This window comes from Callorhinus ursinus, unplaced genomic scaffold (assembly GCF_003265705.2).
Source record: "Callorhinus ursinus isolate GAN/ISIS: 27379988/994484 unplaced genomic scaffold, GSC_fseal_2.0 scaffold12, whole genome shotgun sequence".
Classification (NCBI taxonomy): domain Eukaryota; kingdom Metazoa; phylum Chordata; class Mammalia; order Carnivora; family Otariidae; genus Callorhinus; species Callorhinus ursinus.
The window spans coordinates 30760297-30774841 of record NW_027397074.1 but is presented as its reverse complement, the minus strand read 5'-3'; the positions used below and the strand labels follow the sequence as shown (position 1 = coordinate 30774841).

Genomic DNA, 14545 nt, shown 5'->3' with positions numbered 1-14545 from the left:
ATATTTAAGTGCCATGCAAATGCCTCTTGAGGATTTCTCTAGTACTGTAGGATGGTATAATATTGTAAGGGACTAAATGTTTATATTCCTCAAATTCACATATTGAAGTTCTAACCCCCCAATATGAGGATGTGTGGAAATGGGGCTGAAGGGTAGAAAAATGTGCCACCCTAGCATATTGATTATTTTGACCTAGAGGCACTTGGAAAACAGTGGATGCAGGGAGACACTTTCTCTGAGCTCTATCTGCCTGAGGACAGATTCTCCAAAAGGAATTCATTTGTTATAAATGTACCCGGGAGCTTAATCAACTATGGAAGTTGACACTTCTCCCAGGAAAGGAGATTAGAAGTCGACACCACACACTGACAAACTGTCACAATCATATCTCCAGTCATCTTTCCTAAAACCCTTCTACCCTGCCCTAGAGGGCTATATCCTCCCTCCCCTGTACCTATTACTAAGGATATTTGAGTCTGAATTTTAAGTCACCTTGGGGAGTTACTCATTTTTCCTCTGGGTATCTTCCATATATACATGAGGTAATTTTTTTTTTTTTCCTCTTACAGATGCACCTTATTCAAGAACTCAAAGTTAGAAGGGAGAAAACTGTTCTCCTCCCTTACAGGGTCTGTGGGAGGTAATTAGGTTTACATGGGGTCATGAAGTTGGCGATAGTTCCTAAGTTTGTTTCTTCCCTCTCTTTCCAATATCCAGAGATACATCCAGAAGGCAGCTGCCTGCAAGCCAGAAAGAGAACCCTCACCTGGGAACTGAATTGGCCAACACCTTAATCTTGGACTTCTCAGCCTCCTGAACTGTGAGAAATAAATTTCCTTTATTTAAGGCACCTCATGTATGTTATTTTGTTATGGCAGCTTGTGCTAAGACAGTTTACCAATAATCTTAATCATAACTTTGGGTTATTTATAATCCTTATTTGTTCTTGACACAGGGCCATACATATAGCAGGTCTCAGTAAATAGTTAATTTCTCTAAATATTTTCATTGAAAAAGTTAGAAACTGACTCATCAGCTTTCTCTTCTTCCTTGCCTAAAAGGCACAAAAAGAAAAGTAATAATAGTACCCGAAAGGTGAAGAGGAAGAGTAAAAATAGGAATAAGAGAAGCAACACCAGGTTATTAGAAAAGAGCAGAGAAGACTAAAAGAAGATAATGTCTTATTTCGAAGCACTTACAGTACTGGCTATATTTCTGACCTTGCATAGACATAGTTAAACTTTGGATGTATTTTTTTTTCCATCAATGCAGCAAAAAGATTTTTGTGGTCTTTATGGAACATTTTAGTCATATAATGCACAGCAATTTATGAAGAATACTTCACGCTACAGTTTTGGTCTTGCCAGTTAATTTCCCCTTGGCTGAATAGCTCTGAAGAATAATTCAGTTGTTTCTACAAACTTTCCTCAACCCTTTAGATTACCCCCATTACCTCAAATTCTTTGATCTTTTATCTTGTAGGACCATTTAGTTCCTACACAAGGGAAATTCAGAAGGACTAAGGATCTTCAGGTAACAGAAACCACCCATGTACCAGCAGCTTCTCCTGTTTTATTAATCTTGCTCTGTTAACTCATTTTTACCCTGGTCAACCATCTACCCTACATACATGACAACATTTGTTTTTAATATGTGGTCTCCTCATGACTAATCCTCATAGGAGCAGTGGGACCTTTCCCAAGTGCATCTCACATTAACATTTCCAGAGGAATGCAAAGAGGGATCATTTTATATAAATCTGAATCATCCAGACGAAAAATCGATTTGAACTAATACCCCTGAATATGTAAAGTGCCATTTCTTATTCCATAATCCATGAAAAGCTTGGGAATATGACATGAGAAGGTGGTAAAGCACATTCAGAGCATCCAGAGTGGTTTTCAATAATGTATTTAGGGTGCCAGTGTAATAGAAAGAGCAAATTGGTATTGAGACAAGTACTGTATTGGTTAACTATGATTAGTTTCTATTTCCTCGCTAAGTAGCATTTTTGTAGCATAAAATCTAAGATCTTTACAGTCCACCAGATCTGACTTAGTTCCAGATTGTCTCATCAGCCATGTGGACATTAGTAAATCATTTAAACTCTTTAAGCTTTTGGTTGGATTTGGTTGAACATGATTATTTAGCACCTGACATTTTTCTCAGGTAATCTTTACATTACTATTTGCCCGAAAGCATAATTTTTATGCACTTTGAGCAAAATTTAGTTTTCTAGTTCCTATAAATGGTGATTTTTTTAAAAAATCATTGTATTTACCTTTATTATGGGGGTGCAGGGATGTTCATCTAGATATCAGAGTATAATATTCAGGTGCTAAATTGATTAGGTTTTTTTTTTTTCCTTAGAACTAAAGTCTTAAGCCCTGGAACTTACCAGATCATTTTCTTGATAGCCAACTCACTTTTTCTAACTCTAAAAAGGTATTTACCAGCCTTTTAGGCAGGATATAATTTATTAAGATTGCTAAGTGCTTTAAGCATGAAATGCTGTATGAGATAATAAGATAAATATTAATCCTAATATCCTGTTAGAAGTACACAGACAGCCCTAGTAAGGTAACTAAGAAAAATAAATTGCAGTGCTTGGTATGAAATTGAAAATCACTAATGGAATGAAAGTTTGTTCATACTGGGAGCAGTGTTGGATCATGTATAATGTAATACCAGGTCATTTTCAGTTGTTTTAATTGCCACGAGCAACAACTGATCTTTAGAGCTGTTCCTGACAAGCTCTTGCATAGCCCTAATGATCGTAAAACGGTGCCAAAGACCAGCATTATCCCCTATTGAACATTAAATGGTATCGACCCCTTCACTAGGTCCATCACTCAACAGACTCCTTAAAGTAATTCATGACACAATTAACATTAATTAACTTTACAAAAACCTCTCCAAACTCTCTGCTATTTTAAGACTTCAGCCTAGAGCAACTAACAAAAAGTTATGAACCCTCCTGTGAAAGCCATCAATTAAGGTAAGTAAAAGATTCCTAAATTTTTATAACCCTCATTTATCAGTTGCCACTCCTGATAATTTTATCCTGTGTAAAGATATCTAAAGCCATTCAGTCCTAAAAGTACCATCCATCTCTGTACTTCACTTCCACTTTACAACTGAGAGGGGTAACTTCCAAATTCATGTCAGAGTAAACCTGAGTCACAAGTCATTACTGGGCCCTACAGAAATATGAAAAAATATCTTTCAGGTATGCAAGAAAAGAACCTGCCCTTTTCAACTCCATCTTCTACAGGAATTGCATCTCTGCTTTAAGTTCCAAGTGATTAACATGAGTCTTCTCTAGATTATCAAAAATAGTAAGAATCCATTCATAATGTGTATGAATTTTTACATGTATTAGCCTACTGAATAAACACCCCCCAAAATTTAAACCTACCAATGTATTTGCTTTTAGTCCAACCACCTGAAAATAATTGTTCAACAGTGATACAACTGGTGCTCAAATCCTTCTAAACCTCAACCTATGCACTTTTCATTAAACAGGGTGCAAAGGTGAATATCCATAGTGTGCAAAGCATCAGCCTAACATCTGGTGGGAGGTTGGCTGAAATATATCACAGAGCACTAACCCTTAGAGAGAAAACCTTTTTGCTGTAACTGTTGCAAGAACCTGGGGGATAGGGGTCAGAGAGAACGGATATATCTATCTGATGAGTACAGGTTTATAACCAGGCAACGGGTAACCCAAAAGTGTCCCTCTAAGGAAGATAAGAAAGAATCAGAGAAAAATTTTCAGATACAACCCCAAAACTTACTTTGAATGTCAGTAGACTACATGCTCCACCCAAAAGACGTAGGGTGACAGAATGGTTAAAAAAACAAGACCCATCTATATGCTGCCTATAAGGGACCCCTCTAAAACCTAAAAACACCTATGTCACAAGAAAGCTGCAGTAGCAATATTTATATGAGAAAATAGACAAACACAGACTGTAACAAGAGAAATAGAAGGACCCCATATATTAATAAAGGGAAATTACCAAGAATATAATAATTGTATGTATTTATGCACCCAACATAGGAGCACCCACATACACAGTTAATAACAAACATAAAGAAACTGATACTAATTCAGTAATAGTAGGGAACTTTAACACACCATCTACATCCATGGAGGGATTATATAAATTTACATCAGAAGGAAACGATGGCTTTGACATACTAGAACAGATGGATTTAACACATCTATTTAGAATATCCCATCCTAGAACAGAATACACATTCTTTTCAAGTGCAAGGAATGCCTGCAAGGGAACATTCTTCAGAGGAGATCACATATTAGCCAACAAAACAAATCTCAACAAATTTAAGATTGAAAACATACAATGCATATTTTCTGACCACAACACTATAAAACTGGACGTCAACCACAAGAAAAAAAATCTGCAGAGCTCACAAATACATGGAGATTAAATAAGATGTTACTGAACAATGAAATATCAAGAAATCAAAGAAGATATGTAAAAAGTACATGGAAACAAACAAACAAGAAATGAAAGCACAATGGTCTAAAATCTCCGGGATACAGCCAAAGTGGTTCTAAGATGTAACTTTATAGCAATATAGTCCTACTTCAAGAAGCAAGAAAAATCTCAAACAACCTAACCTTCCCCACTAAAGGACCTAGAAATAGAAAGAATAACAAAACTAAAACCAGTGTAAGGAAAGAAAAAAATAACTATTAGAGCAGAAATAGATACAGAAACTAAAAAAGTATAGGAAGAAGAAACTGTAGGAAAAAATTCTTTGAAAAAAGAATTGATAAACCTGTAGCCAGACTTATCAAATCACAAATGAGAGAAGAGAAAATAACACCACAGAAATACATTAGAGATTATGGAATTATTATTTATTAACAAAATGGACAATCTAGAAGAAATGAATAGTTTCCTAGAAACTACCAAAATTGAAACAGGAATACAGAATTTTAACAGGCCTATAACCAGCAGAGAAATTGAATCAGTAAGCAAAAACCTCCTGACAAACAGAAGTGCAGGACCAGAGGGATTCACAGGGAAATTCTACCAAACATTTAAAGAAGAGTTACCTGTTCTCAAACTGTTCCAGAAAATACAAAAGGAAAACTTCTAAAGTCATTCTGTGAAACAAGCATTACCCTGGTACCAAAACCTGAATTGTGAAAGACTGTTGAATCACAGACCTGTACCTCTGAAACAAATAATACATTATATGTAAAAAAAAAAAAAAAAAAAAAGGAAGGGAGAAATGGAGGGGGAGATGAACCATGAGAGACTATGGACTCTGAGAAACAAACTGAGGGTTCTAGAGGGGAGGGGGCTGGGTTAGCCGGGTGATGGGTATTAAATAGGGCATATACTGAATGGAGCATTGGATGCTATACGCAAACAATGACTCATGGAACACTACATCAAAACTAATGATGTAATGTATGGTGATTAACATAATAAAAGCACTAAAAAAGGAACTACAGGCCAATATCCCTGATGAGCATGAACGCAAAAATTCTCAAAATACTAGCAAATAGAAATCAACAATATATTAAAACAGTCATTCATAATCAAATGGGATTTATTCCTGGGTTGCAAGGGTTGTTCAACATTCACAAATCAATGTGAAATATCCCATCAATAAGAGAAAGGATGAAAATATCATTTCAACAGAATAAAGAATGACAAAATTTAACATCCATTCATGATATAGAGAGAACATACCTCAACATAATAAAGGCCATCTATGAGAAACCCACAGCAAATATCTCAATGGTAAAAAACTGAGAGCTTTTCCCTTCAGATCAGGAAGAAGAGAAGGCTGTCCATTCTCACCACCTTTATTTAACATAGTTATGGAAGTCCTAGTCACAACAATCAGACAATAAAAATAATCCAAATTGGTAAGGAAGAAGTAAAATTTCACTATTTGTTGATGACATTATATATAGAAAACGAGCAAGACTCCACTGAAAACCTGTTAGAACTAAAGTTGCAGGATATAAAAATCAATGTACAAAATCTGTTATATTTCCATACACCAATAAGGAAATAACAAAAAGAAAAATTAAGAAAACAGTCCCATTTATAATCGCACCCACATTATCTAGGCATAAACCTAACCAAAGAGGTGAAAGACCTGTACTCTGAAAACTGTAAAACATTGATGAAAGAAATTCAAGACAATGCCAAAAAATGGAAAGATATTCCATGCTTATGCATTTGAATATTGTTAAAATATCTGTACTACCCAAAGCAATCTACAGATTTAATGCAATCCCTATCAGAATACCAATAGCATTTTCCCACAGAATTAGCACAAAGAATTCTAAAATATCTATGGAACCACAAAAGACCCCTGAACAGCCAAAGCAACCTTGAGAAAGAAAAGCAAAGGTAGGGACATCACAATTCCAGACTTGAAGTTATATTATACAGCTGTACAAATCAAAAGAGTATGCTATTTTCACAAAACGAATACATAAATCAATAAAAAAGAAAATTCAGAAATGAAGCCACAACTGTACAATCTTCAACAAAATCAGGAAAGACTATCCAATGGGAAAAAGACAGTCTCATCAACAAATGGTGCTGGGAAAACTGGACAGCAACATGGAAAAGAATGAAACTGGACCACTGGACCACTTTCTTACACGATGCACAAAACTAAATTCAAAATTGTTTAAAGGCCTTGGTGTGGAACCTGAAACCATATACAACCTAGAAGAGAACACAGGCAGCAACTTGACATTGGCCATATCAACTTCTTTCTAGATAGGTCTCCTGAGGCAAAGTAAAGGAAGGCAAAAATAAACTACTTGGACTACATCAAAATAAAATCTTCTGCACAGGGAAGGAAATAATCAACAAAACTAAAAGGCAACAGGGGCACCTGGGTGGCTCATTCAGTTGGGTATCTGCCTTTGGCTTGGGTCATGATCCTGGACACCTGGGATCAAGCCCCATGTTGGGCTTTCTGCTTAACAGGAAGTCGGCTTCTCCACCTGCCCCTCCCCCATGTGTGCTCCCTCCGTTGCTCGCTAACTCTCTCTCACACACATACAAATCTTTAAAAAAACAAAACAAAACAAAACCCAAAAGGTGGCATATGAAATGGGAGAAGATATTATTTATAAATGACATACCCGATAAAGGGCTAGTATCCAAAATATATGAAGAACTTCTACAACTCAACGCCCGAAAAATGAATAATCCAATTTAAAAATGAGAAGATATGAACATTCTTCAAAGAAAACATCCAGATGGCCGACACATGAAAAGATGCTCAACATCACTCATCTTATTGTAGTTTTGATTTGCATTTCCCTGATGATATCACCTCACACCTGTAAGAATGTTTCAACTCAAACAGCACAAGAAACAGCAGATGTTGGTGAAGGGGAACCTTCTTACACTGTCGGTGGGAATGAAAACTGGTGTAGCCACTGCAGCAGACAGTATGGACGTTTCTCAAAAAGGTAAAAACAGAACTACCTTATGATCCAGCAATCACACGACTAGGTATTTTACCCCCCAAATTATAGTACACTAATTCAAAGGGATACATGTACCCTGATGTTTATAGCAGCATTACTTACAATAACCAAGATATTAAAGCAGCCCAAGTGCCCATCGATTATTGATGGATAAAAAAAGAAGTGGTATATGTATACAATGGAATATTATTCAGCCATAGAAAAGAATGAAATCTTGCCCTGTGAAACAAAATGGATGAAGCTAGAGAGTACAATGCTAAGCAAAAAAAAGAGAAAGACAAATAGCATACGATTTCACGGATATGTGGAATTTAAGAAAACAAATGAATGAAGGGAAAAAAATAATAAGACAAAGCAAGAAATACACTCTTAATTATAGAGAACAAACTGGTGGTTACCAGAGGGGAGGGTAGTGAGAGGATGGGTTAAGTAGCTGTTGGGGATTAGGGAGTGCACTTCTCATTGTGAGCAGGGTCATGTATGCAACTTTTGAATCACTGTCGTATACACATGAAATTAATAATACTGTATGTTAACTATACTGGAATTAAAATGAAAACTTAAAAAAAAAGTGTCCCTCTAAATGTCCCTATGTATTCCTCCTAGGTTTGAAAGTTTTAAAGAAGGCAGCTCCTCGTCCTGTATATCCTAGTAATAAGCTACCAAGAACTTTTATTTTTTTTTAAAGATTTTATTTATTTATTTGACAGAGAGAGACACAGCAAGAGAGGGAACACAAGCAGGGGGAGAGGGACAGGGAGAAGCAGGCTCCCCGCTGAGCAGGGAGCCCGATGTGGGGCTCGATCCCAGGACGCCGGGGTCATGACCTGAGCCGAAGGCAGACGCTTAACGACTGAGCCACCCCGGTGCCCCTACCAAGAACTTTAGAACAACACAATGTTCTTTTTATAGTACTCACAATCTTTCTATGGTGCTTATGCTCACAGCTTTGGATTCTAGATTCTTTCTTACTTCGTATCTTTCAACAGGATTATACCAAAAAAACCTTCCTTCATTAATTTTTTGAGTCTATCTAAAAGAATTGGTATTAAAACCATGGTTATTTTATTCTTCGAAGGATACTTGAGATTAAAAAAATATATTTCTAAGTGTCATTCATAGAAACTGCTTATCTATTTTAAGATTATTCTCAAAGTAATTGTAACCTCTCTGTTGTAGCAAAATTTCCCTATATACTCGAAATGTGGTATATGAACAGCTCCAAAAGATTATTCTAGTTGTCCTAGAAAAGTGTAAAAAAAAAAAAAAAACCCTTAGAAATAAAAATAGAAACTAAAATAGGCATGAAATATTCAAATAAAGACATAACAAGCTTTAAAAATATTTCTGGGTTGGAGACTGTGTGTCAGGTTTTGAAGAGAGTGTGGTTTATGCATTGTTTTTGTTTCTTTCCATGCATTGTTATTTTGAATATTCTCTTTGCTAATCACAGCATATCTTAACCTTCCTTAATCACTCTAGCCAATACATGCTGGCAATAAATAATTGGCTTACGTAGGTTGAAGGTAGATATTTTACCTGTTACCTTTAGGAATTCTCATTTTTGTTTTTTTCCTAGACTTCCATGAAGATTTAATCTATTTTTTATTATGTTAATCAAGGAATGAGATCTTACCATTTCCATGAAGATTTAATCAGCTAGGTAAATTTTATATTCCTTGGTCTATGATCTCAAATTTTATAGTACTAATTGATGTTTTAATCTAACACATATTAATGAATGCTAATATTTTGCTTGGAGCTGTGTTACGAAGTAGGAATAAATGATGACTAAGACCCATCTTCTTTTGAGAAATTCACAACACTGAAGTACAATAACTTCAATGTGAATGGAATATCATGACTACATAGTGATATGAGATCACCTAACTCAGCCCAGAGTGTGCAAACAAAGCTCTCCCTTGGGGTTCTATCACAATTTTGAAGGCAAATGGTTAAGGACAAACAGCCCATTATAATTTCTCCTGCCCCAAGAATAAGGGGATGAGAATACTTGAGAAGTGATTCTTCTATATAATCTCTTGTTCAGATAGTATTGATAATCTTGGCTAGCTTTTAATAATTCACTAGAAAAGCCTACTTCCAAAAAATTGCTTCCCTTCAAACTGAAAGATGTATGGATGTTTAGTAAGTCATGGTCTGATGTCAACCATTATCTATCTTTCTGTTATAACTTGTATGTTCCTGAGTTGACAAGTAATCTGTGTTACATAAAGCTTCTCCTAGGTGGGTAGTGGGCCTCAGGTAGTTTCTGTTCTTTTACTTCATGGAGTTATAATGGAGTGAGAAGCAAATTCATACTTTCTTCTTACACTTCAAAGTCCAAATTATAACAGTGAACAGCATCTATTAAGCATGCTTGAGTGATTATACAAAAGATAATGAGTCACACTTAAGACAATCAGAGCCTAGTGGAACAGACACAAACAGATAATAATGCATTACAAATTATCTCTTGGTGTAGACATTTACAGAAGGCCATGGCAATAAACTTTTTAAGGGATTAGGGAGGATTGCTCTGAAGAGAGAATATTCCAAATCAGCATTTAAGGAAGGTAAAATATTGAAAATGAAGGATGGGTAGAAAATTTTAAGTATCAAAACAGCCAATGAAAAATCCAGAGCTTGGATTATATTGTACATAGGAGGTCTGGAGTGGGAGATAAGCTGTAAGACTTTCTGTGATTAAGATTTAAATGCTCTTTTATGCTGTCATAAAAGTATTAGACATTACCTCAAGGGCATGAGGAGATTTTAAAGGAGTGGTATTATCAGGTGTCTTTTAAAAAAATTCATAGAAAGACTATACAGGTGGGAGGGGCAGGCCACTATAAATTCTATTGCATTGGAGTTTTACAAATTGTAAAATTCTAATGCAGCATTAGGACTTCCCACATGTAAGGAGCTTGGAAGTTGACACTCCATCTTAATGACTAAAAAAGAACAAAATGAAAATCAACAACTCTTCTACATACTCTTCTTGCGTCCATAAGAGAGGCAGGGGGAATTGGGCAAACCACCGCCACCAAGATTGGAGAGACAGACAAGTGAATACCAGCAGTGGTGGCTTACAGAACAAAAACTACTAATGAAAACCTCCCTGGGAACCAGTGCCAGTGTAGGAAAATCTGAATGGTAATTGAAGTGATGGATGCTCAGTGCAGACAAGTCTGAGAGTTAAAAACCCCAGGGGACCTACCTCCAGGAGCTCAACCTGATTCTCAGAAAATATCTGAAATAAACCCCTTTATGCTTCTAGCAGTGGGAAGGGAAAAGGAACCATTTTGAGATATATCCGAGAAGCCTCTTCTCTTATCAAGGCCTGACCTCAGAAGAAACTAGTTAATCAGTTAACTAACCTGCTGGGGTATTTCAGACCCAAACTGGCCAGGAGAAGAAAAATATCCAACTCTAGTCAGTTCTAGCCTTCCACGTGGGAGAACAGGGATAACCAACTCCAGCCCACTACAGCTACCATATCCCACCTAAGGGGGGAAACAACTGAGGAATTCCTGTACAGTTCACAGTCCAGAGACATAGGTTCACAGAAAGACTAATCATAGGACTATAAATACTTGTTCTTCCCTCACAGTCTACCACACTAAGGCCTACTTATAGCAGTTCCTTTTACCGAGTACTTCCTATTTGGCTACTGAGAAACAATTAGGAGGCATACCAAAAGGAACAACAAAATTTGAAGAGAGTGCTGGTATCAGAACCAGACGTGGCCAGGTGTTAGAATATCGGTCAAGGACTTTAAAAAAATTATGATCAATATGCTAAGGTTTCTAATGGATGAAGTAGGCAGCATGCAGAGAGAGATGGGCAACATAAGTAGAGAGATGGAAATCCTAAAACAGAACACAAAATAAAATGCTAGAGATTAAAAACCATAATCAAAATTTAGAATGCCTTTGGTAGACATATTAGTAGAACAGACATAGCTAAGCCAAGATTCTCTGAGATTGAAGATACATCAATAAAAATTTCTAAAACTGAAAAGTGAAGATAACTGACAATGAAGGAAAAATGAAAAAAAAAAAATATCCAGGAGCTGTGAGATAACTACAAAAGATATAGCACACATGTAAAGAGAAGATGAAGAAAAAAAGAAACAGATTTGATACAATAACTGAGAATTTCTCCAAATTAATGCCAGACACTTAACTACAGCACAGAGAACACTAAGACAGCTAAGTGACACATGAAAAAAAAAAGCCCAAACGTACATATCCAGCCATATCATGTTCAAACTAGAGAAAACCAAAGGTAAAAAGTGCTGAAGAAGACAGTATTGAAAGGCGGAAGCTATAGAAGAACAAAGATAAGAAGTACATCAGACTTCTCAGAAAGCAGGAAAGCAAAAATAGTGGACTAAAATTTTTAAAGTGTTCAGGGAAAAAAAAAAATCAACCTGGAATTCTGTATGTGCAATTAAGCAATTATCCTTATATAGTGGAGGAGAATATACTTTCTCAAACAAAAACTGAGGGAATTTGTTGACAGTAGATCTGCCTTGTGAGAAATGTTAAAAGTTCTTTAGAGAGAAGGAAATTAATATAGGTCAGCAACTCAAAACTATATAAAGTAGGAGAGTGCAGATATATATACACATACATATATATATAAAATAACAGTGGTTTAAACAAGGTAAAAAAAACATTAAAGGAATGAAAGTAAAAGAAAACCTTCCATTTTTTATTTTTCTAAAAAAATAATTGAAATTATATAAAATGTTGTAATTATATAAAAAGTTGGAATTATACAAAATGTCTAAAACCACAAAAGACAAAAATTAGTAGAAGACAATGAGAACAAAGGACAAAAGCAGCAAATAGAAAACAAATAGTGCAGACATTAGCTATATCAATGATCACTTTGAGTGTCAGTGGTCTAAATGAACAAACTCAAATACAGATTGCCAGTGTGAAGAAAAAACAAGACTCAACTATATGTTGTTTAAAAGAAATCACTTTAAATATGAAATAAATTAAGAATACAGATCAAAGTAGAAATAAATGAAATACAGACTTAAGAAGACAATAGAATAGGTCACTGAAACTAGAACCTGGTTCCTTGAAAAAATAAAATGACCAGGTTTTGAGCTAGACTAACCGAGAAAAAAGAGAGGACTTAAATAAGATCAGAAACAAGAGACTTGGGCGCCTGGGTGGCTCAGATGGTTAAGCGTCTGCCTTCGGCTCAGGTCACGATCCCAGAGTCCTGGGATCGAGTCCCACATCGGGCTCCCTGCTCCTTGGGAGCCTGCTTCTCCCTCTGCCTCTCTCTCTCTCTGTCTTTCATGAATAAATAAATAAAATCTTTAAAAAAAAAAAAAGAAACAAGAGACTTCACAACTGTAACTACAGAAATACAAATGATAAAAATAGCATACTATGAATAAGTATACCTCAATAATTTTGACAATCTAGAAGAAAAAGATAAAAATTCTAGAAACACACGGGCTACTATCACTGAAACATAAAGAAACAAAACGTCAGAATGGATCAATTACTAGTAAGAGGATTGAATCAGTAATTAAAAATCTCCCCACAAATAAAAGTTTAGGAATAGATGGCTTCACTGGTAAATTCTATGAAACATTCCAACATACCAATCCTTCTCAAACCTTTCCAAAAAATAGAAGGGAACACTTCCAAACTACATTTACAAAGCCAACATTAACACTGGTAACAAAGCTAGAAAAGGATACTACAAGAAAAGAACATTATAGGTCAATATCCCTGATGAAGGCAGATGCCAAAATTCTCAAAGAAATATCAGTAAATGGAATTCAACACTACATTAAAAGGAATAGATGCCATAATCAAGTGGAATTTATTCCAGGGATGCAAACATGATTCATTATATGCAAATCAATTAACCTGATACCACATTTTAAAAAAGAATAAAAAGCATATGATAATCTCAAAAAAAACCCTGAAAAAGTAACAAAATTCAACATCCATTTATGATAAAAACTCTGAATAAAGTGGGTATAGAAGGACTGTACCTCAACATAATAAAGACCCAATATGACAAGCCCACAACTAACATCATACTCAATGGAGAAAAGCTAAAAGCTTTTCCTCTAAGATCAGAAATAAGATGAGGGTGCCCACAGTTGCCACTTTTATTCAACATAGTATTGGAAGTCCTACCCAGAACAATTAGGCAAGAAAAAGAAAAGGCATCCAAATTATAAAGAAAGAGGTAAACAATCACTCTATGCAGATGGCATATAGAGCAAACCCTAAAGACTCCACACACACCTATTACAACTAATCAACAAATTCAGTACAGTTGAAGAATGCAAAATCAATACATTAAAATCAGTTGTGTTTCTGTACTCTAATAATGAACTTTCAAGATGGGAGGAGCAAGATGGCAGAGGAGTAGGAGACCTGGATTTTGTCTGGTCCCAGGAATTCAGCTGGATACGGATGAAACCATTCTGAACACCTACGAACTCAACAGGAGATCGAAGAAAAGAAGAGCAACAACTCTCTGAACAGAAAAGCAACCACTTTCTGGAAGGTAGGACGTGCAGAGAAGTGAATCCCAGGTGATATTCAGGAAGATAGACGGCGGGGGAGGGGGCCTCCGTCGGCCACTACCTGCAAGTGATAGAGCAGCGGAGCACAAAATCGGAACTTTTAGAAGTCGCCTCTGCTGAGGGACGTCGCTCCAGTGGCTAAGCAGGGGGTGGAACCCTCGCAGGACAGTGTGGTCTCAGGACCTAGAGGGTCACAGAAAGACCGGGGGTGCCTGAGTGCGGCAGAGCTCCCAGGGATTGGAGCAGGGAAGACAGCTGCAGAGACCAAGCCAAGGCGTGGACTCTCAGCTCGGAATTGCCATAAACCATGATCCACGGCACACTCGGGCCACTGCTCCTCCAGCAGGGACCCAACAAGCAGCAGATCCAGGGAGACTCCCATTCCTTTCCCGGGAGGAGCCGCACGGGAGCGCACCGCAGGGACCTGCTGGGTTCAGAGACTCCACACGGGGTCAGGTGCC

The 14545-nt window shown here is 36.6% G+C and overlaps 1 long non-coding RNA gene across 1 annotated transcript in view; it reads left to right on the top strand.

Moving 5' to 3' along the window:
* LOC141373787 (uncharacterized) overlaps positions 1 to 14545 on the top strand; it is a 219003-nt gene that overhangs the window by 193926 nt on the left and 10532 nt on the right. Inside the window, exons 4-7 of the long non-coding RNA XR_012380110.1 lie at positions 718 to 820; positions 1483 to 1533; positions 2938 to 2998; positions 3230 to 3338. This is a non-coding gene — a long non-coding RNA (uncharacterized lncRNA). The remainder of the gene's footprint in view (positions 1 to 717; positions 821 to 1482; positions 1534 to 2937; positions 2999 to 3229; positions 3339 to 14545) is intronic.